Source organism: Stenella coeruleoalba, assembly GCF_951394435.1.
Source record: "Stenella coeruleoalba genome assembly, contig: scaffold_64, whole genome shotgun sequence".
NCBI classification, from domain to species: domain Eukaryota; kingdom Metazoa; phylum Chordata; class Mammalia; order Artiodactyla; family Delphinidae; genus Stenella; species Stenella coeruleoalba.
Window position 1 is genome coordinate 1851880 of NW_027646265.1, and position 24590 is coordinate 1876469.

Genomic DNA, 24590 nt, shown 5'->3' on the forward strand with positions numbered 1-24590 from the left:
CAGTTCCTGTGTAGCCAAGTTTACATTCCGTGTATTACTGATATCTTATGATGTTTCTTTTTCTGTGTGACTTATTTCAGTTAGAATCATCATACCTGAATCCACTCATTGTGCTGCTAAGGGCCTGATGACATAGATTTCATTGCTGAGTGATATTGCTTTGCAAGTAAATACCACAACTTCTTTACCCATTTTTCACTTTCTGCGATGTTGAACTTGTACTGTAAACGAGGTTCTTGTAAACAGAGGCGTCCCAAACTTTGGGGTGGCTGTGTCTTTTTGATTTTAATTTCCCTAAGCTATAGGACCATAAGTGGAAGTGCCCTAGGCTCTGTTGCTTTGTTTTTTAGTTGTTTCAGGAAACACCATACACTTCTCCCCAGTGTCTGTTGGCAATTTACATCCCGCCCATCAGCATAACAAGGCTCCCAGTTCTCCATGGCCTGTCCTGCCTTTCTGGATTTTACACTTTTTTCAGATGGCCCTTTTGACCGGGGGGAAGTGAGACTTCATTGTAGTGCAGATTTCCTTTGCAAGCTTGCTTGGTTGGCCAAAAAGGGCGTATGCGTTTTTTCCTGAATATATTCAGGAAAAAACGCATACGCCCTTTTTGGCCAAGTGCATCATTGTGGACGTTCTGCCTCTTTTCCTATGCTTTCAATGCAATTCCAGTCTACCTCCTGAAATCGGTTTCCTGCAATTCTGCCCCGCTTTCAAGTCCTCTTGGCAGCCTTACTTCAGTATATTTTTGGACGATAGCTGTCATTTATAACTCTGCAGGTTTGTGAATTACAGTGCCCCTGAGCTCCTTTCTTCAACTCGCTTTCTTGTGAGCTGGCCGCAACACCGCAGGATGGCATCAGGCCCTACTCTGGTTCCGGCACGGCAGGCTGAGCCTTTGGTTAATTCCTCTTCCTGGTGGGAAATGGGAGTTAAATTTGCCCGTCCAGACACCTCCAGCTAGTCTCTCATTGGTTCTCGCTATTCCTGTTCATCTTCCGCAGAAATTGCAAACTGGGCCAAACAGGAGGTTAAAGGGACTGACTCTCCAAGTTGGGAGAGTGTTAGTAAAGCGTCTGGAATGTTGCAACCGAGTACCAGGGTACGAAAACTGAGACATATTTGAACACGTCTCCCGATCACATGGTTGATCATACTCTAGGTTCCACATGCATGTTTTAGCTGAAGGAAGAGTACCTTAAACCTGGGTAGTTGAAACCCGTGGAATGGGTACCATGCAATATGACTTCAAAGGGTCTTCATTTGCTCACCGAACCTCTCCAATCCTATCACTGCTGCGTTTATGCCCCTGTACACACGCTTGATTCTCTTTTGGAGACATAGCAATCCATAGGTTTTAAGATACTTACTAGTCAGGTACATTCTTAGGCGTTTAATATGCGGTGTTGAGTCCATTTCATTGAGCAAGGAGTAGCTCTTGTCTATTCCATATTTGGCTTAAGGAACTTTATCTGTGCTCATTTCAATCTCTGGTTTTATGCACCACCCGAACTCACCTTTCCCCTTAAGCAAGCATAAGTTGGTTTTCTAAATTTGAGACCCTGTTCTGTTTTGGAATTCAGTTCCTGTGTAGCCAAGTTTACATTCCGTGTATTAGTGATATCTTATGATGTTTCTTTTTCTGTGTGACTTATTTCAGTTAGAATCATCGTACCTGAATCCACTCATTATGCTGCTACGGGCCTGATGACATAGATTTCATTGCTGAGTGATACTGCATTGTACGTAAGTACCACAAGTTCTTTATCCATTTTTCACTTTCTGTGATATTGAACTTGTACGGTAAACGAGGTTCTTGTAAACAGAGGCGTCCCAAACTTTGGGGTGGCTGTGTCTTTTTGATTTTAATTTCCCTAAGCTATAGGACCATAAGTGGAATTGCCCTAGGCTCTGTTGCTTTGTTTTTTAGATGTTTCAGGAAAGGCCATACACTTCTCCCCAGTGTCTGTTGGCAACTTACATCCCGCCCATCAGCATAACAAGGCTCCCAGTTCTCCATGGCCTGTCCTGCCTTTCTGGATTTTACACTTTTTTAAGATGGCCCTTTTGACCGGGGGGAAGTGAGACTTCATTGTAGTGCAGATTTCCTTTGCAAGCTTGCTTGGTTGGCCAAAAAGGGCGTATGCGTTTTTTCCTGAATATATTCAGGAAAAAACGCATACGCCCTTTTTGGCCAAGTGCATCATTGTGGACGTTCTGCCTCTTTTCCTATGCTTTCAATGCAATTCCAGTCTACCTCCTGAAATCTGTTTCCTGCAATTCTTCCCCGCTTTCAAGTCCCCTTGGCAGCCTTACTTCAGTATATTTTTGGACGATAGCTGTCATTTATAACTCTGCAGGTTTGTGAATTACAGTGCCCCTGAGCTCCTTTCTTCAACTCGCTTTCTTGTGAGCTGGCCGCAACACCGCAGGATGGCTTCAGGCCCTAATCTGGTTCCGGAACGGCATGCTGAGCCTTTGGTTAAGTCCTCTTCCTGGTGGGAAATGAGAGTTAAATTTGCCCGTCCAGACACCTCCAGCTAGTCTCTCATTGGTTCTCGCTATTCCTGTTCATCTTCCGCAGAAATTGCAAACTGGGCCAAACAGGAGGTTAAAGGGACTGACTCTCCAAGTCGGGAGAGTGTTAGTAAAGCGTCTGGAATGTTGCACCCGAGTACCAGGGTATGAAAACTGAGACATATTTGAACACATCTCCCGATCACATGGTTGATCATACTCTAGGTTCCACATGCATGTATTAGCTGAAGGAAGAATACCTTAAACCTGGGTAGTTGAAACCCGTGGAATGGGTACCATGCAATATGACTTAAAAGGGTCTTCATTTGCTCACCGAACCTCTCCAATCCTATCACTGCTGCGTTTATGTCCCTGTACACACGCTTGATTCTCTTTTGGAGACATAGCAATCCATAGGTTTTAAGATACTTACTAGTCAGGTACATTCTTAGGCGTTTAATATGGGGTGTTGAGTCCATTTCATTGAACAAGGAGTAGCTCTTGTCTATTCCATATTTGGCTTAAGGAACTTTATCTGTGCTCATTTCAATCTCTGGTTTCATGCAGCACCCCAACTCACCTTTCCCCTTAAGCAAGCATAAGTTGGTTTTCTAAATTTGAGACCCTTTTCTGTTTTCGAATTCAGTTCCTGTGTAGCCAAGTTTACATTCCGTGTATTAGTGATATCTTATGATGTTTCTTTTTCTGTGTGACTTATTTCAGTTAGAATCATCGTACCTGAATCCACTCATTATGCTGCTACGGGCCTGATGACATAGATTTCATTGCTGAGTGATACTGCATTGTACGTAAGTACCACAAGTTCTTTATCCATTTTTCACTTTCTGTGATATTGAACTTGTACGGTAAACGAGGTTCTTGTAAACAGAGGCGTCCCAAACTTTGGGGTGGCTGTGTCTTTTTGATTTTAATTTCCCTAAGCTATAGGACCATAAGTGGAATTGCCCTAGGCTCTGTTGCTTTGTTTTTTAGATGTTTCAGGAAAGGCCATACACTTCTCCCCAGTGTCTGTTGGCAACTTACATCCCGCCCATCAGCATAACAAGGCTCCCAGTTCTCCATGGCCTCTCCTGCCTTTCTGGATTTTACACTTTTTTAAGATGGCCCTTTTGACCGGGGGGAAGTGAGACTTCATTGTAGTACAGATTTCCTTTGCAAGCTTGCTTGGTTGGCCAAAAAGGGCGTATGCGTTTTTTCCTGAATATATTCAGGAAAAAACGCATACGCCCTTTTTGGCCAAGTGCATCATTGTGGACGTTCTGCCTCTTTTCCTATGCTTTCAATGCAATTCCAGTCTACCTCCTGAAATCGGTTTCCTGCAATTCTGCCCCGCTTTCAAGTCCTTTTGGCAGCCTTACTTCAGTGTATTTTTGGACGATAGCTGTCATTTCTAACTCTGCAGGTTTGTGAATTACAGTGCCCCTGAGCTCCTTTCTTCAACTCGCTTTCTTTTGAGCTGGCCGCAACACCGCAGGATGGCTTCAGGCCCTAATCTGGTTCTGGCACAGCACGCTGAGCCTTTGGTTATTTCCTCTTCCTGGTGGGAAATGAGAGTTAAATTTGCCCGTCCAGACACCTCCAGCTAGTCTCTCATTGGTTCTCGCTCTTCCTGTTCATCTTCCGCAGAAATTGCAAACTGGGCCAAACAGGAGGTTAAAGGCGCTGACTCTCCAAGTGGGGAGAGTGTTAGTAAAGCGTCTGGAATGTTGCACCCGAGTACAAGGGGAGGAAAACTGAGACATATTTGAACACGTCTCCCGATCACACGGTTGATCATACTCTGGGTTCCACATGCATGTTTTAGCTGAAGGAAGAATACCTTAAACCTGGAGAGTTGAGACCCGTGGAATGGATACCATGCAATATGATTTCAAAGGGTCTTCATTTGCTCACCAAACCTCTCCAATCCTATCACTGCTGCGTTTATGCCCCTGTACACACGCTTGATTCTTTTTCGGAGACATAGCAATCCATAGGTTTTAAGATACTTACTAGTCAGGTACATTCTTAGGCGTTTAATATGGGGTGTTGAGTCCATTTCGTGGAGCAAGGAGTAGCTCTTGTCTATTCCATATTTGGCTTAAGGAACTTTATCTGTGCTCATTTCAATCTCTGGTTTTATGCAGCACCCCAACTCACCTTTACCCTTAAGCAAGCATAAGTTGGTTTTCTAAATTTGAGATCCTGTTCTGTTTTGGAATTCAGTTCCTCTGTAGCCAAGTTTACATTCCGTGTATTAGTGATATCTTATGATGTTTCTTTTTCTGTGTGACTTATTTCAGTTAGAATCATCGTACCTGAATCCACTCATTATGCTGCTATGGGCCTGATGACATAGATTTCATTGCTGAGTGATACTGCATTGTACGTAAGTACCACAAGTTCTTTATCCATTTTTCACTTTCTGTAATATTGAACTTGTACGGTAAACAAGGTTCTTGTAAACAGAGGCGTCCCAAACTTTGGGGTGGCTGTGTCTTTTTGATTTTAATTTCCCTAAGCTATAGGACCATAAGTGGAAGTGCCCTAGGCTCTGTTGCTTTGTTTTTTAGATGTTTCAGGAAACACCATACACTTCTCCTGAGTGTCTGTTGGCAATTTACATCCCGCCCATCAGCATAACAAGGCTCCCAGTTCTCCATGGCCTGTCCTGCCTTTCTGGATTTTACACTTTTTTCAGATGGCCCTTTTGACCGGGGGGAAGTGAGACTTCATTGTAGTGCAGATTTCCTTTGCAAGCTTGCTTGGTTGGCCAAAAAGGGCGTATGCGTTTTTTCCTGAATATATTCAGGAAAAAACGCATAAGCACTTTTTGGCCAAGTGCATCATTGTGGACGTTCTGCCTCTTTTCCTATGCTTTCAATGCAATTCCAGTCTACCTCCTGAAATCGGTTTCCTGCAATTCTGCCCCGCTTTCAAGTTCTCTTGGCAGCCTTACATCAGTATATTTTTGGACTATAGCTGTCATTTATAACTCTGCAGGTTTGTGAATTACAGTGCCCCTGAGCTCCTTTCTTCAACTCGCTTTCTTGTGACTTGGCCGCAACACCGCAGGATGGCTTCAGGCCCTAATCTGGTTCTGGCACATCACGCTGAGCCTTTGGTTATTTCCTCTTCCTGGTGGGAAATGAGAGTTAAATTTGGCATCCAGACACCTCCAGCTAGCCTCTCATTGTTTCTCCCTATTCCTGTTCATCTTCCGCAGAAATTGCAAACTGGGCCAAACAGGAGGTTAAAGGGACTGACTCTCCAAGTCGGGAGAGTGTTAGTAAAGCGTCTGGAATGTTGCACCTGAGTACCAGGGTACGAAAACTGAGACATATTTGAACACGTCTCCCGATCACATGGTTGATCATACTCTAGGTTCCACATGCATGTTTTAGCTGAAGGAAGAATACCTTAAACCTGGGTAGTTGAAACCCGTGGAATGGGTACCATGCAATATGACTTCAAAGGGTCTTCATTTGCTCACCGAACCTCTCCAATCCTATCACTGCTGCGTTTATGCCCCTGTACACACGCTTGATTCTCTTTCGGAGACATAGCAATCCATAGGTTTTAAGATACTTACTAGTCAGGTACATTCTTAGGCGTTTAATATGCGGTGTTGAGTCCATTTCGTTGAGCAAGGAGTAGCTCTTGTCTATTCCATATTTGGCTTAAGGAACTTTATCTGTGCTCATTTCAATCTCTGGTTTTATGCAGCACCCCAACTCACCTTTCCCCTTAAGCAAGCATAAGTTGGTTTTCTAAATTTGAGACCCTGTTCTGTTCTGTAATTCAGTTCCTGTGTAGCCAAGTTTACATTCCGTGTATTACTGATATCTTATGATGTTTCCTTTTCTGTGTGACTTATTTCAGTTAGAATCATCATACCTGAATCCAGTCATTGTGCTGCTAAGGGCATGATGACATAGATTTCATTGCTGAGTGATATTGCTTTGTAAGTAAATACCACAACTTCTTTATCCATTTTTCACATTCTGCGATGTTGAACTTGTACTGTAAACGAGGTTCTTGTAAACAGAGCCGTTCCAAACTTTGGGGTGGCTGTGTCTTTTTGATTTTACTTTCCTAAGCTATAGGACCATAAGTGGAAGTGCCCTAGGCTCTGTTGCTTTGTTTTATAGATGTTTCAGGAAACACCATACACTTCTCCCGAGTGTCTGTTGGCAATTTACATCCCGCCCATCAGCATAACAAGGCTCCCAGTTCTCCATGGCCTGTCCTGCCTTTCTGGATTTTACACTTTTTTCAGATGGCCCTTTTGACAGGGTGGAAGTTAGACTTCATTGTAGTGCAGATTTCCTTTGCAAGCTTGCTTGGTTGGCCAAAAAGGGCGTATGCGTTTTTTCCTGAATATATTCAGGAAAAAACGCATACGCCCTTTTTGGCCAAGTGCATCATTGTGGACGTTCTGCCTCTTTTCCTATGCTTTCAATGCAATTCCAGTCTACCTCCTGAAATCGGTTTCCTGCAATTCTGCCCCGCTTTCAAGTTCTCTTGGCAGCCTTACATCAGTATATTTTTGGACTATAGCTGTCATTTATAACTCTGCAGGTTTGTGAATTACAGTGCCCCTGAGCTCCTTTCTTCAACTCGCTTTCTTGTGACTTGGCCGCAACACCGCAGGATGGCTTCAGGCCCTAATCTGGTTCTGGCACATCACGCTGAGCCTTTGGTTATTTCCTCTTCCTGGTGGGAAATGAGAGTTAAATTTGGCATCCAGACACCTCCAGCTAGCCTCTCATTGTTTCTCCCTATTCCTGTTCATCTTCCGCAGAAATTGCAAACTGGGCCAAACAGGAGGTTAAAGGGACTGACTCTCCAAGTCGGGAGAGTGTTAGTAAAGCGTCTGGAATGTTGCACCTGAGTACCAGGGTACGAAAACTGAGACATATTTGAACACGTCTCCCGATCACATGGTTGATCATACTCTAGGTTCCACATGCATGTTTTAGCTGAAGGAAGAATACCTTAAACCTGGGTAGTTGAAACCCGTGGAATGGGTACCATGCAATATGACTTCAAAGGGTCTTCATTTGCTCACCGAACCTCTCCAATCCTATCACTGCTGCGTTTATGCCCCTGTACACACGCTTGATTCTCTTTCGGAGACATAGCAATCCATAGGTTTTAAGATACTTACTAGTCAGGTACATTCTTAGGCGTTTAATATGCGGTGTTGAGTCCATTTCGTTGAGCAAGGAGTAGCTCTTGTCTATTCCATATTTGGCTTAAGGAACTTTATCTGTGCTCATTTCAATCTCTGGTTTTATGCAGCACCCCAACTCACCTTTCCCCTTAAGCAAGCATAAGTTGGTTTTCTAAATTTGAGACCCTGTTCTGTTCTGTAATTCAGTTCCTGTGTAGCCAAGTTTACATTCCGTGTATTACTGATATCTTATGATGTTTCCTTTTCTGTGTGACTTATTTCAGTTAGAATCATCATACCTGAATCCAGTCATTGTGCTGCTAAGGGCATGATGACATAGATTTCATTGCTGAGTGATATTGCTTTGTAAGTAAATACCACAACTTCTTTATCCATTTTTCACATTCTGCGATGTTGAACTTGTACTGTAAACGAGGTTCTTGTAAACAGAGCCGTTCCAAACTTTGGGGTGGCTGTGTCTTTTTGATTTTACTTTCCTAAGCTATAGGACCATAAGTGGAAGTGCCCTAGGCTCTGTTGCTTTGTTTTATAGATGTTTCAGGAAACACCATACACTTCTCCCGAGTGTCTGTTGGCAATTTACATCCCGCCCATCAGCATAACAAGGCTCCCAGTTCTCCATGGCCTGTCCTGCCTTTCTGGATTTTACACTTTTTTCAGATGGCCCTTTTGACAGGGTGGAAGTTAGACTTCATTGTAGTGCAGATTTCCTTTGCAAGCTTGCTTGGTTGGCCAAAAAGGGCGTATGCGTTTTTTCCTGAATATATTCAGGAAAAAACGCATACGCCCTTTTTGGCCAAGTGCATCATTGTGGACGTTCTGCCTCTTTTCCTATGCTTTCAATGCAATTCCAGTCTACCTCCTGAAATCGGTTTCCTGCAATTCTGCCCCGCTTTCAAGTCCTCTTGGCAGCCTTACTTCAGTATATTTTTGGACGATAGCTGTCATTTATAACTCTGCAGGTTTGTGAATTACAGTGCCCCTGAGCTCCTTTCTTCAACTCGCTTTCTTGTGACCTGGCCGCAACACCGCAGGATGGCTTCAGGCCCTAATCTGGTTCCGGCACGGCACACTGAGCCTTTGGTTATTTCCTCTTCCTGGTGGGAAATGAAAGTTAAATTTGCCCGTCCAAACACCTCCAGCTAGTTTCTCATTGGTTCTCCCTATTCCTGTTCATCTTCCGCAGAAATTGCAAACTGGGCCAAACAGGAGGTTAAAGGGACTGACTCTCCAAGTCGGGAGAGTGTTAGTAAAGCGTCTGGAATGCTGCACCCGAGTACCAGGGTACGAAAACTGAGACATATTTGAACATGTCTCCTGATCACATGGTTGATCATACTCTGGGTTCCACATGCATGTTTTAGCTGAAGGAAGAATAACTTAAACCTGGGTAGTTGAAACCCGTGGAATGGGTACCATGCAATATGACTTCAAAGGGTCTTCATTTGCTCACCGAACCTCTCCAATCCTATCACTGCTGCGATTATGCCCCTGTACACATGCTTGATTCTCTTTCGGAGACATAGCAATCCATAGGTTTTAAGATACTTACTAGTCAGGTACATTATTAGACGTTTAATATGCGGTGTTGAGTCCATTTCGTTGAGCAAGGAGTAGCTCTTGTCTATTCCATATTTGGCTTAAGGAACTTTATGTGTGCTCATTTCAATCTCTGGTTTTATGCAGCACCCCAACTCACCTTTCCCCTTAAGCAAGCATAAGTTGGTTTTCTAAATTTGAGACCCTGTTCTGTTCTGTAATTCAGTTCCTGTGTAGCCAAGTTTACATTCCGTGTATTACTGATATTTTATGATATTTCTTTTTCTGTGTGACTTATTTCAGTTAGAATCATCATACCTGAATCCACTCATTGTGCTGTTAAGGGCCTGATGACATAGATTTCATTGCTGAGTGATATTGCTTTGTAAGTAAATACCACAACTTCTTTATCCATTTTTCACTTTCTGCGATGTTGAACTTGTACGGTAAACGAGGTTCTTGTAAACAGAGCCATTCCAAACTTTGGGGTGGCTGTGACTTTTTGATGTTAATTTCCCTAATCTATAGGATCATAAGTGGAAGTGCCCTAGGCTATGTTGCTTAGTTTTTTAGATGTTTCAGGAAACACCATACACTTCTCCGGAGTGTCTGTTGGCAATTTACATCCCGCCCATCAGCATAACAACGCTGCCAGTTCTCCATGGCCTGTCCTGCCTTTCTGGATTTTACACTTTTTTCAGATGGCCCTTTTGACCGGGGGGAAGTGAGACTTCATTGTAGTGCAGATTTCCTTTGCAAGCTTGCTTGGTTGGCCAAAAAGGGCGTATGCGTTTTTTCCTGAATATATTCAGGAAAAAACGCATACGCCCTTTTTGGCCAAGTTCATCATTGTGGACGTTCTGCCTCTTTTCCTATGCTTTCAATACAATTCCAGTCTACCTCCTGAAATCTGTTTCCTGCAATTCTTCCCCGCTTTCAAGTCCTCTTGGCAGCCTTACTTCAGTATATTTTTGGACGATAGCTGTCATTTATAACTCTGCAGGTTTGTGAATTACAGTGCCCCTGAGCTCCTTTCTTCAACTCGCTTTCTTGTGAGCTGGCCGCAACACCGCAGGATGGCTTCAGGCCCTAATCTGGTCCCGGCACGGCACGCTGAGCCTTTCGTTAATTCCTCTTCCTGGTGGGAAATGAGAGTTAAATTTGCCCGTCCAGACACCTCCAGCTAGTCTCTCATTGGTTGTCCCTATTCCTGTTCATCTTCCGCAGAAATTGCAAACTGGGCCAAACAGGAGGTTAAAGACGCTGACTCTCCAAGTGGGGAGAGTGTTAGTAAAGCGTCTGGAATGTTGCACCCGAGTACCAGGGTACGAAAACTGAGACATATTTGAACACGTCTCCCGATCACATGGTTGATCATACTCTAGGTTCCACATGCATGTTTTAGCTGAAGGAAGAATACCTTAAACCTGGGTTGTTGAAACCCGTGGAATGAGTATCATGCAATATGACTTCAAAGGGTCTTCATTTGCTCACCGAACCTCTCCAATCCTATCACTGCTGCGTTTATGCCCCTGTACACATGCTTGATTCTCTTTCAGAGACATAGCAATCCATAGGTTTTAAGATACTTACTAGTCAGGTACATTCTTAGGCGTTTAATATGGGGTGTTGAGTCCATTTCGTTGAGAAAGGAGTAGCTCTTGTGTATTCCATATTTGGCTTAAGGAACTTTATCTGTGCTCATTTCAATCTCTGGTTTTATACAGCACCCCAACTCACCTTTACCTTTAAGCAAGCATAAGTTGGTTTTCTAAATTTGAGACCCTGTTCTGTTCTGTAATTCAGTTCCTGTGTAGCCAAGTTTACATTCCGTGTATTACTGATAACTTATGATGTTTCTTTTTCTGTGTGACTTATTTCAGTTAGAATCATCATACCTGAATCCACTCATTATGCTGCTAAGGGCCTGATGACATAGATTTCATTGCTGAGTGATATTGCTTTGTAAGTAAATACCACAACTTCTTTATCCATTTTTCACTTTCTGCGATGTTGAACTTGTACTGTAAACGAGGTTCTTGTAAACAGAGGCGTCCCAAACTTTGGGGCAGCTGTGTCTTTTTGATTTTAAATTCCCTGAGCTATAGGACCATAAGTGGAAGTGCCCTAGGCTCTGTTGCTTTGTTTTTTAGATGTTTCAGGAAACACCATACACTTCTCCCGAGTGTCTGTTGGCAATTTACATCCCGCCCATCAGCATGACAAGGCTCCCAGTTCTCCATGGCCTGTCCTGCCTTTCTGGATTTTACACTTTTTTCAGATGGCCCTTTTGACCGGGGGGAAGTGAGACTTCATTGTAGTGAAGATTTCCTTTGCAAGTTTGCTTGGTTGGGCAAAAAGCGCGTATGCGTTTTTTCCTGAATATATTCAGGAAAAAACGCATACGCCCTTTTTGGCCAAGTGCATCATTGTGGATGTTCTGCCTCTTTTCCTATGCTTTCAATGCAATTCCAGTCTACCTCCTGAAATCGGTTTCCTGCAATTCTGCCCCGCTTTCAAGTCCTCTTGGCAGCCTTACTTCAGTATATTTTTGGACGATAGCTGTCATTTATAACTCTGCAGGTTTGTGAATAACAGTGCCCCTGAGCTCCTTTCTTCCACTCGCTTTCTTGTGACCTGGCCGCAACACCGCAGGATGGCTTCAGGCCCTAATCTGGTTCCGGCACGGCACGCTGAGCCTTTGGTTAATTCCTCTTCCTGTTGGGAAATGAGAGTTAAATTTGCCCATCCAGACACCTCCAGCTAGTCTCTCATTGGTTCTCCCTATTCCTGTTCATCTTCCGCAGAAATTGCAAACTGGGCCAAACAGGAGGTTAAAGGGACTGACTCTCCACGTCGGGAGAGTGTTAGTAAAGCGTCTGGAATGTTGCACCCGAGTACCAGGGTACGAAAACTGAGACATATTTGAACATGTCTCCCGATCACATGGTTGATCATACTCTGGGTTCCACATGCATGTTTTAGCTGAAGGAAGAATAACTTAAACCTGGGTAGTTGAAACCCGTGGAATGGGTACCATGCAATATGACTTCAAAGGGTCTTCATTTGCTCACCGAACCTCTCCAATCCTATCAATGCTGCGATTATGCCCCTGTACACATGCTTGATTCTCTTTCGGAGACATAGCAATCCATAGGTTTTAAGATACTTACTAGTCAGGTACATTCTTAGGCGTTTAATATGGGGTGTTGAGTCCATTTCGTTGAGCAAGGAGTAGCTCTTGTCTATTCCATATTTGGCTTAAGGAACTTTATGTGTGCTCATTTCAATCTCTGGTTTTATGCAGCACCCCAACTCACCTTTCCCCTTAAGCAAGCATAAGTTGGTTTTCTAAATTTGAGACCCTGTTTTGTTCTGTAATTCAGTTCCTGTGTAGCCAAGTTTACATTCCGTGTATTACTGATATCTTATGATGTTTCTTTTTCTGTGTGACTTCTTTCAGTTAGAATCATCATACCTGAATCCACTCATTGTGCTGTTAAGGGCCTGATGACATAGATTTCATTGCTGAGTGATATTGCTTTGTAAGTAAATACCACAACTTCTTTATCCATTTTTCACTTTCTGCGATGTTGAACTTGTAAGGTAAACGAGGTTCTTGTAAACAGAGCCATTCCAAACTTTGGGGTGGCTGTGTCTTTTTGATTTTAATTTCCCTAATCTATAGGATCATAAGTGGAAGTGCCCTAGGCTATGTTGCTTAGTTTTTTAGATGTTTCAGGAAACACCATACACTTCTCCAGAGTGTCTGTTGGCAATTCACATCCCGCCCATCAGCATAATAAGGCTCCCAGTTCTCCATGGCCTGTCCTGCCTTTCTGGATTTTACACTTTTTTCAGATGGCCCTTTTGACCGGGGGGAAGTGAGACTTCATTGTAGTGCAGATTTCCTTTGCAAGCTTGCTTGGTTGGCCAAAAAGGGCGTATGCGTTTTTTCCTGAATATATTCAGGAAAAAACACATACGCCCTTTTTGGCCAAGTGCATCATTGTGGACGTTCTGCCTCTTTTCCTATGCTTTCAATACAATTCCAGTCTACCTTCTGAAATCTGTTTCCTGCAATTCTTCCCCGCTTTCAAGTCCTCTTGGCAGCCTTACTTCAGTATATTTTTGGATGATAGCTGTCATTTATAACTCTGCAGGTTTGTGAATTACAGTGCCCCTGAGCTCCTTTCTTCAACTCGCTTTCTTGTGAGCTGGCCGCAACACCGCAGGATGGCTTCAGGCCCTAATCTGGTCCCGGCACGGCACGCTGAGCCTTTGGTTAATTCCTCTTCCTGGTGGGAAATGAGAGTTAAATTTGCCCGTCCAGACACCTCCAGCTAGTCTCTCATTGGTTCTCGCTATTCCTGTTCATCTTCCGCACAAATTGCAAATTGGGCCAAACAGGAGGTTAAAGGGACTGACTCTCCAAGTGGGGAGAGTGTTAGTAAAGCGTCTGGAATGTTGCACCCGAGTACCAGGGTACGAAATCTGAGACATATTTGAACACGTCTCCCGATCACACGGTTGATAATACTCTGGGTTCCACATGCATGTTTTAGCTGAAGGAAGAATACCTTAAACCTGGAGAGTTGAGACCCGTGGAATGGGTACCATGCAATATGACTTCAAAGGGTCTTCATTTGCTCACCGAACCTCTCCAATCCTATCACTGCTGCGTTTATGCCCCTGTACAGACGCTTGATTCTCTTTTGGAGACATAGCAATCCATAGGTTTTAAGATACTTACTAGTCAGGTACATTCTTAGGCGTTTAATATGGGGTGTTGAGTCCATTTCGTTGAGCAAGGAGTAGCTCTTGTCTATTCCATATTTGGCTTAAGGAACTTTATCTGTGCTCATTTCAATCTCTGGTTTTATGCAGCACCCCAACTCACCTTTCCCCTTAAGTAAGCATAAGTTTGTTTTCTAAATTTGAGAACCTGTTCTGTTCTGTAATTCAGTTCCTGTGTAGCCAAGTTTACATTCTGTGTATTACTGATATCTTATGATGTTTCTTTTTCTGTGTGACTTATTTCAGTTAGAATCATCGTACCTGAATCCACTCATTATGCTGCTACAGGCCTGATGACATAGATTTCATTGCTCAGTGATACTGCATTGTACGTAAGTACCACAAGTTCTTTATCCATTTTTCACTTTCTGTGATATTGAACTTGTACGGTAAACGAGGTTCTTGTAAACAGAGGCGTCCCAAACTTTGGGGTGGCTGTGTCTTTTTGATTTTAATTTCCCTAAGCTATAGGACCATAAGTGGAAGTGCCCTAGGCTCTGTTGCTTTGTTTTTTAGATGTTTCAGGAAACACCATACACTTCTCCCCAGTGTCTGTTAGCAATTTACATCCCGCCCATCAGCATAACAAGGCTCCCAGTTCTCCATGGCCTGTCCTGCCTTTCTGGATTTTACACTTTTTTCAGATGGCCCTTTTGACCGGGGAGCAATGAGACTTCACTGTACTGCAGATTTCCTTTGCAAGCTTGCTTGGTTGGCCAAAAAGGGCGTATGCGTTTTTTCCTGAATATATTCAGGAAAAAACGCATACGCCCTTTTTGACCAAGTGCATCATTGTGGACGTTCTGCCTCTTTTCCTATGCTTTCAATGCAATTCCAGTCTACCTCCTGAAATCGGTTTCCTGCAATTCTGCCCCGCTTTCAAGTCCTCTTGGCAGCCTTACTTCAGTATATTTTTGGACGATAGCTGTCATTTATAACTCTGCAGGTTTGTGAATTACAGTGCCCCTGAGCTCCTTTCTTCAACTCGCTTTCTTGTGACCTGGCCGCAACACCGCAGGATGGCTTCAGGCCCTAATCTGGTTCCGGCACGGCACGCTGAGCCTTTGGTTAATTCCTCTTCCTGGTGGGAAATGAGAGTTAAATTTGCCCGTCCAGACACCTCCAGCTAGTCTCTCATTGGTTCTCGCTATTCCTGTTCATCTTCCGCAGAAATTGGAAACTGGGCCAAACAGGAGGTTAAAGGGACTGACTCTCCAAGTCGGGAGAGTGTTAGTAAAGCATCTGGAATGTTGCACCCGAGTACCAGGGTACGAAAACTGAGACATATTTGAACACGTCTCACGATCACATGGTTGATCATACTCTGGGTTCCACATGCATGTTTTAGCTGAAGGAAGAATACGTAAAACCTGGGTAGTTGAAACCCGTGGAATGGGTACCATGCAATATGACTTCAAAGGGTCTTCATTTGCTCACCGAACCTTTCCAATCTTATCACTGCTGCGTTTACGCCCCTGTACACATGCTTGATTCTCTTTCGGAGACATAGCAATCCATAGGTTTTAAGATACTTACTAGTCAGGTACATTCTTAGGTGTTTAATATGCGGTGTTGAGTCCATTTCGTTGAGCAAGGAGTAGCTCTTGTCTATTCCATATTTGGCTTAAGGAACTTTATCTGTGCTCATTTCAATCTCTGGTTTTATGCAGCACCCCAACTCACCTTTACCCTTAAGCAAGAATAAGTTGGTTTTCTAAATTTGAGACCCTGTTCTGTTCTGTAATTCAGTTCCTGTGTAGCCAAGTTTACATTCCGTGTATTACTGATATCTTATGATATTTCTTTTTCTGTGTGACTTATTTCAGTTAGAATCATCATACCTGAATCCACTCATTGTGCTGCTAAGGGCCTGATGACACAGATTTCATTGCTGAGTGATATTGCTTTGTAAGTAAATACCACAACTTCTTTATCCATTTTTCACTTTCTGCGATGTTGAACTTGTACTGTAAACGAGGTTCTTGTAAACAGAGCCGTTCCAAACTTTGGGGTGGCTGTGTCTTTTTGATTTTAAATTCCCTAAGCTATAGGACCATAAGTGGAAGTGCCCTAGGCTCTGTTGCTTTGTTTTTTAGATGTTTCAGGAAACACCATACACTTCTCCCGAGTGGTTGTTGGCAATTTACATCCCGCCCATCAGCATAACAAGGCTCCCAGTTCTCCATGGCCTGTCCTGCCTTTCTGGATTTTACACTTTTTTCAGATGGCCCTTTTGACCGGGGGGAAGTGAGACTTCATTGTAGTGCAGATTTCCTTTGCAAGCTTGCTTGGTTGGCCAAAAAGGGCGTATGCGTTTTTTTCCTGAATATATTCAGGAAAAAACGCATACGCCCTTTTTGGCCAAGTGCATCATTGTGGACGTTCTGCCTCTTTTCCTATGCTTTCAATGCAATTCCAGTCTACCTCCTGAAATCGGTTTCCTGCAATTCTGCCCCGCTTTCAAGTCCTCTTGGCAGCCTTACTTCAGTCTATTTTTGGACGATAGCTGTCATTTATAACTCTGCAGGTTTGTGAATTACAGTGCCCCTGAGCTCCTTTCTTCAACTCGGTTTCTTTTGAGGTGGCCACAACACCGCAGGATGGCTTCAGGCCCTAATCTGGTTCTGGCACGGCACGCTGAGCCTTTGGTTAATTCCTCTTCCTGGTGGGAAATGAGAGTTAAATTTGCCCGTCCAGACACCTCCAGCTAGTCTCTCATTGCTTCTCGCTATTCCTGTTCATCATCCGTAGAAATTGCAAACTGGGCCAAACAGGAGGTTAAAGGGACTGACTCTCCAAGTCGGGAGAGTGTTAGTAAAGCGTCTGGAATGTTGCACCCGAGTACCAGGGTACGAAAACTGAGACATATTTGAACACGTCTCCCGATCACATGGTTGATCATACTCTGGGTTCCACATGCATGTTTTAGCTGAAGGAAGAATACCTTAAACCTGGGTAGTTGAAACCCGTGGAATGGGTACCATGCAATATGACTTCAAAGGGTCTTCATTTGCTCACGAACCTCTCCAGTCCTATCACTGCTGCGTTTATGCCCCTGTACACATGCTTGATTCTCTTTCGGAGACATAGCAATCCATAGGTTTTAAGATACTTACTAGTCAGGTACATTCTTAGGCGTTTAATATGGGGTGTTGAGTCCATTTCGTTGAGCAAGGAGTAGCTCTTGTCTATTCCATATTTGGCTTAAGGAACTTTATCTGTGCTCATTTCAATCTCTGGTTTTATGCAGCACCCCAACTCACCTTTACCCTTAAGCAAGAATAAGTTGGTTTTCTAAATTTGAGACCCTGTTCTGTTCTGTAATTCAGTTCCTGTGTAGCCAAGTTTACATTCCGTGTATTACTGATATCTTATGATGTTTCTTTTTCTGTGTGACTTATTTCAGTTAGAATCATCATACCTGAATCCACTCATTGTGCTGCTAAGGGCCTGATGACACAGATTTCATTGCTGAGTGATATTGCTTTGTAAGTAAATACCACAACTTCTTTATCCATTTTTCACTTTCTGCAATGTTGAACTTGTACTGTAAACGAGGTTCTTGTAAACAGAGCCGTTCCAAACTTTGGGGTGGCTGTGTCTTTTTGATTTTAATTTCCCTAAGCTATAGGACCATAAGTGGAAGTGCCCTAGGTTCTGTTGCTTTGTTTTTTAGATGTTTCAGGAAACACCATACACTTCTCCCGAGTGGTTGTTGGCAATTTACATCCCGCCCATCAGCATAACAAGGCTCCCAGTTCTCCATGGCCTGTCCTGCCTTTCTGGATTTTACACTTTTTTCAGATGGCCCTTTTGACCGGGGGGAAGTGAGACTTCATTGTAGTGCAGATTTCCTTTGCAAGCTTGCTTGGTTGGCCAAAAAGGGCGTATGCGTTTTTTCCTGAATATATTCAGGAAAAAACGCATACGCCCTTTTTGGCCAAGTGCATCATTGTGGACGTTCTGCCTCTTTTCCTATGCTTTCAATGCAATTCCAGTCTACCTCCTGAAATCGGTTTCCTGCAATTCTGCCCCGCTTTCAAGTCCTCTTGGCAGCCTTACTTCAGTCTATTTTTGGACGATAGCTGTCATTTATAACTCTGCAGGTTTGTGAATTATAGTGCCCCTGAGCTCCTTTCTTCAACTCGGTTTCTTTTGAGGTGGCCGCAACACCGCAGGATGGCTTCAGGCCCTAATCTGGTTCCGGTACGGCACGCTGAGCCTTTGGTTATTTCCTCTTCCTGTTGGGAAATGAGAGTTAAATTTGCCCGTCCAGACACCTCCAGCTAGCCTCTCATTGGTTCTCGCTATTCCTGTTCATCTTCCGCAGAAATTGCAAACTGGGCCAAACAGGAGGTTAAAGGCGCTGACTCTCCAAGTGGGGAGAGTGTTAGTAAAGCGTCTGGAATGTTGCACCCGAGTACCAGGGGAGGAAAACTGAGACATATTTGAACACGTCTCCCGTTCACATGGTTGATCATACTTGGGTTCCACATGCATGTTTTAGCTGAAGGAAGAATACCTTAAACCTGGAGAGTTAAGACCCGTGTAATGGGTACCATGCAATATGACTTCAAAGGGTCTTCATTTGCTCACCGAACCTCTCCAATCCTATCACTGCTGCGTTTATGCCCCTGTTCACATGCTTGATTCTCTTTCGGAGACATAGCAATCCATAGGTTTTAAGATACTTACTAGTCAGGTACATTCTTAGGCGTTTAATATGCGGTGTTGAGTCCATTTCGTTGAGCAAGGAGTAGCTCTTGTCTATTCCATATTTGACTTAAGGAACTTTATCTGTGCTCATTTCAATCTCTGGTTTTATGCAGCACCCCAACTCACCTTTACCCTTAAGCAAGCATAAGTTGGTTTTCTAAATTTGAGACCCTGTTCTGTTCTGTAATTCAGTTCCTGTGTAGCCAAGTTTACATTCCGTGTATTACTGATATCTTATGATGTTTCTTTTTCTGTGTGACTTACTTCAGTTAGAATCATCATACCTGAATCCACTCATTGTGCTGCTAAGGGCCTGATGACACAGATTTCATTGCTGAGTGATATTGCTTTGTAAGTAAATACCACAACTTCTTTATCCATTTTTCACTTTCTGCGATGTTGAACTTGTACTGTAAACGAGGTTCTTGTAAACAGAGCCGTCCCAAACTTTGGGGTAGCTGTGTCTTTTTGATTTTAATTTCCCTAAGCTATAGGACCATAAGTGGCAGTGCCCTAGGCTCTGTTGCTTTGTTTTTTAGATGTTTCAGGAAACACCATACACTTCTCCCGAGTGTCTGTTGGCAATTTACATCCCGCCCATCAGCATAACAAGGCTCCCAGGTCTCCATGGCCTGTCCTGCCTTTCTGGATTTTACACTTTTTTCAGATGGCCCTTTTGACCGGGGAGAAGTGAGACTTCATTGTAGTGCAGATTTCCTTTGCAAGCTTGCTTGGTTGGCCAAAAAGGGCGTATGCGTTTTTTCCTGAATATATTCAGGAAAAAACGCATACACCCTTTTTGGCCAAGTGCATCATTGTGGACGTTCTGCCTCTTTTCCTATGCTTTCAATGCAATTCCAGTCTACCTCCTGAAATCGGTTTCCTGCAATTCTGCCCCGCTTTCAAGTCCTCTTGGCAGCCTTACTTCAGCATATTTTTGGACGATAGCTGTCATTTATAACTCTGCAGGTTTGTGAATTACAGTGCCCCTGAGCTCCTTTCTTCAACTCGCTTTCTTGTGACCTGGCCGCAACACCGCAGGATGGCTTCAGGCCCTAATCTGGTTCCGGTACGGCACACTGAGCCTTTGGTTATTTCCTCTTCCTGTTGGGAAATGAGAGTTAAATTTGCCCGTCCAGACACCTCCAGCTAGCCTCTCATTGGTTCTCGCTATTCCTGTTCATCTTCCGCAGAAATTGCAAACTGGGCCAAACAGGAGGTTAAAGGGACTGACTCTCCAAGTGGGGAGAGTGTTAGTAAAGCGTCTGGAATGTTGCACCCGAGTACCAGGGGAGGAAAACTGAGACATATTTGAACACGTCTCCCGTTCACATGGTTGATCATACTCTGGGTTCCACATGCATATTTTAGCTGAAGGAAGAATACCTAAAACCTGGGTAGTTGAAACCCGTGGAATGGGTACCATGCAATATGACTTCAAAGGGTCTTCATTTGCTCACCGAACCTCTCCAATCCTATCACTGCTGCGTTTATGCCCCTGTACACATGCTTGATTCTCTTTCGGAGACATAGCAATCCATAGGTTTTAAGATACTTACTAGTCAGGTACATTCTTAGGCGTTTAATATGGGGTGTTGAGTCCATTTCGTTGAGCAAGGAGTAGCTCTTGTCTATTCCATATTTGGCTTAAGGAACTTTATCTGTGCTCATTTCAATCTCTGGTTTTATGCAGCACCCCAACTCACCTTTACCCTTAAGCAAGAATAAGTTGGTTTTCTAAATTTGAGACCCTGTTCTGTTCTGTAATTCAGTTCCTGTGTAGCCAAGTTTACATTCCGTGTATTACTGATATCTTATGATGTTTCTTTTTCTGTGTGACTTATTTCAGTTAGAATCATCATACCTGAATCCACTCATTGTGCTGCTAAGGGCCTGATGACACAGATTTCATTGCTGAGTGATATTGCTTTGTAAGTAAATACCACAACTTCTTTATCCATTTTTCACTTTCTGCGATGTTGAACTTGTACTGTAAACGAGGTTCTTGTAAACAGAGCCGTTCCAAACTTTGGGGTGGCTGTGTCTTTTTGATTTTAAATTCCCTAAGCTATAGGACCATAAGTGGAAGTGCCCTAGGCTCTGTTGCTTTGTTTTTTAGATGTTTCAGGAAACACCATACACTTCTCCCGAGTGGTTGTTGGCAATTTACATCCCGCCCATCAGCATAACAAGGCTCCCAGTTCTCCATGGCCTGTCCTGCCTTTCTGGATTTTACACTTTTTTCAGATGGCCCTTTTGACCGGGGGGAAGTGAGACTTCATTGTAGTGCAGATTTCCTTTGCAAGCTTGCTTGGTTGGCCAAAAAGGGCGTATGCGTTTTTTTCCTGAATATATTCAGGAAAAAACGCATACGCCCTTTTTGGCCAAGTGCATCATTGTGGACGTTCTGCCTCTTTTCCTATGCTTTCAATGCAATTCCAGTCTACCTCCTGAAATCGGTTTCCTGCAATTCTGCCCCGCTTTCAAGTCCTCTTGGCAGCCTTACTTCAGTCTATTTTTGGACGATAGCTGTCATTTATAACTCTGCAGGTTTGTGAATTACAGTGCCCCTGAGCTCCTTTCTTCAACTCGGTTTCTTTTGAGGTGGCCACAACACCGCAGGATGGCTTCAGGCCCTAATCTGGTTCTGGCACGGCACGCTGAGCCTTTGGTTAATTCCTCTTCCTGGTGGGAAATGAGAGTTAAATTTGCCCGTCCAGACACCTCCAGCTAGTCTCTCATTGCTTCTCGCTATTCCTGTTCATCATCCGTAGAAATTGCAAACTGGGCCAAACAGGAGGTTAAAGGGACTGACTCTCCAAGTCGGGAGAGTGTTAGTAAAGCGTCTGGAATGTTGCACCCGAGTACCAGGGTACGAAAACTGAGACATATTTGAACACGTCTCCCGATCACATGGTTGATCATACTCTGGGTTCCACATGCATGTTTTAGCTGAAGGAAGAATACCTTAAACCTGGGTAGTTGAAACCCGTGGAATGGGTACCATGCAATATGACTTCAAAGGGTCTTCATTTGCTCACGAACCTCTCCAGTCCTATCACTGCTGCGTTTATGCCCCTGTACACATGCTTGATTCTCTTTCGGAGACATAGCAATCCATAGGTTTTAAGATACTTACTAGTCAGGTACATTCTTAGGCGTTTAATATGGGGTGTTGAGTCCATTTCGTTGAGCAAGGAGTAGCTCTTGTCTATTCCATATTTGGCTTAAGGAACTTTATCTGTGCTCATTTCAATCTCTGGTTTTATGCAGCACCCCAACTCACCTTTACCCTTAAGCAAGAATAAGTTGGTTTTCTAAATTTGAGACCCTGTTCTGTTCTGTAATTCAGTTCCTGTGTAGCCAAGTTTACATTCCGTGTATTACTGATATCTTATGATGTTTCTTTTTCTGTGTGACTTATTTCAGTTAGAATCATCATACCTGAATCCACTCATTGTGCTGCTAAGGGCCTGATGACACAGATTTCATTGCTGAGTGATATTGCTTTGTAAGTAAATACCACAACTTCTTTATCCATTTTTCACTTTCTGCAATGTTGAACTTGTACTGTAAACGAGGTTCTTGTAAACAGAGCCGTTCCAAACTTTGGGGTGGCTGTGTCTTTTTGATTTTAATTTCCCTAAGCTATAGGACCATAAGTGGAAGTGCCCTAGGTTCTGTTGCTTTGTTTTTTAGATGTTTCAGGAAACACCATACACTTCTCCCGAGTGGTTGTTGGCAATTTACATCCCGCCCATCAGCATAACAAGGCTCCCAGTTCTCCATGGCCTGTCCTGCCTTTCTGGATTTTACACTTTTTTCAGATGGCCCTTTTGACCGGGGGGAAGTGAGACTTCATTGTAGTGCAGATTTCCTTTGCAAGCTTGCTTGGTTGGCCAAAAAGGGCGTATGCGTTTTTTCCTGAATATATTCAGGAAAAAACGCATACGCCCTTTTTGGCCAAGTGCATCATTGTGGACGTTCTGCCTCTTTTCCTATGCTTTCAATGCAATTCCAGTCTACCTCCTGAAATCGGTTTCCTGCAATTCTGCCCCGCTTTCAAGTCCTCTTGGCAGCCTTACTTCAGTCTATTTTTGGACGATAGCTGTCATTTATAACTCTGCAGGTTTGTGAATTATAGTGCCCCTGAGCTCCTTTCTTCAACTCGGTTTCTTTTGAGGTGGCCGCAACACCGCAGGATGGCTTCAGGCCCTAATCTGGTTCCGGTACGGCACGCTGAGCCTTTGGTTATTTCCTCTTCCTGTTGGGAAATGAGAGTTAAATTTGCCCGTCCAGACACCTCCAGCTAGCCTCTCATTGGTTCTCGCTATTCCTGTTCATCTTCCGCAGAAATTGCAAACTGGGCCAAACAGGAGGTTAAAGGCGCTGACTCTCCAAGTGGGGAGAGTGTTAGTAAAGCGTCTGGAATGTTGCACCCGAGTACCAGGGGAGGAAAACTGAGACATATTTGAACACGTCTCCCGTTCACATGGTTGATCATACTTGGGTTCCACATGCATGTTTTAGCTGAAGGAAGAATACCTTAAACCTGGAGAGTTAAGACCCGTGTAATGGGTACCATGCAATATGACTTCAAAGGGTCTTCATTTGCTCACCGAACCTCTCCAATCCTATCACTGCTGCGTTTATGCCCCTGTTCACATGCTTGATTCTCTTTCGGAGACATAGCAATCCATAGGTTTTAAGATACTTACTAGTCAGGTACATTCTTAGGCGTTTAATATGCGGTGTTGAGTCCATTTCGTTGAGCAAGGAGTAGCTCTTGTCTATTCCATATTTGACTTAAGGAACTTTATCTGTGCTCATTTCAATCTCTGGTTTTATGCAGCACCCCAACTCACCTTTACCCTTAAGCAAGCATAAGTTGGTTTTCTAAATTTGAGACCCTGTTCTGTTCTGTAATTCAGTTCCTGTGTAGCCAAGTTTACATTCCGTGTATTACTGATATCTTATGATGTTTCTTTTTCTGTGTGACTTACTTCAGTTAGAATCATCATACCTGAATCCACTCATTGTGCTGCTAAGGGCCTGATGACACAGATTTCATTGCTGAGTGATATTGCTTTGTAAGTAAATACCACAACTTCTTTATCCATTTTTCACTTTCTGCGATGTTGAACTTGTACTGTAAACGAGGTTCTTGTAAACAGAGCCGTCCCAAACTTTGGGGTAGCTGTGTCTTTTTGATTTTAATTTCCCTAAGCTATAGGACCATAAGTGGCAGTGCCCTAGGCTCTGTTGCTTTGTTTTTTAGATGTTTCAGGAAACACCATACACTTCTCCCGAGTGTCTGTTGGCAATTTACATCCCGCCCATCAGCATAACAAGGCTCCCAGGTCTCCATGGCCTGTCCTGCCTTTCTGGATTTTACACTTTTTTCAGATGGCCCTTTTGACCGGGGAGAAGTGAGACTTCATTGTAGTGCAGATTTCCTTTGCAAGCTTGCTTGGTTGGCCAAAAAGGGCGTATGCGTTTTTTCCTGAATATATTCAGGAAAAAACGCATACACCCTTTTTGGCCAAGTGCATCATTGTGGACGTTCTGCCTCTTTTCCTATGCTTTCAATGCAATTCCAGTCTACCTCCTGAAATCGGTTTCCTGCAATTCTGCCCCGCTTTCAAGTCCTCTTGGCAGCCTTACTTCAGCATATTTTTGGACGATAGCTGTCATTTATAACTCTGCAGGTTTGTGAATTACAGTGCCCCTGAGCTCCTTTCTTCAACTCGCTTTCTTGTGACCTGGCCGCAACACCGCAGGATGGCTTCAGGCCCTAATCTGGTTCCGGTACGGCACACTGAGC

The 24590-nt window shown here is 43.6% G+C and overlaps 1 long non-coding RNA gene across 1 annotated transcript in view; it reads left to right on the forward strand.

Annotated features, from left to right (window-relative positions):
* LOC307181231 overlaps positions 1-24590 on the forward strand; it is a 526820-nt gene that overhangs the window by 480846 nt on the left and 21384 nt on the right. Inside the window, exon 2 of the long non-coding RNA XR_013826185.1 lies at positions 11137-11218. This is a non-coding gene — a long non-coding RNA (uncharacterized lncRNA). The remainder of the gene's footprint in view (positions 1-11136; positions 11219-24590) is intronic.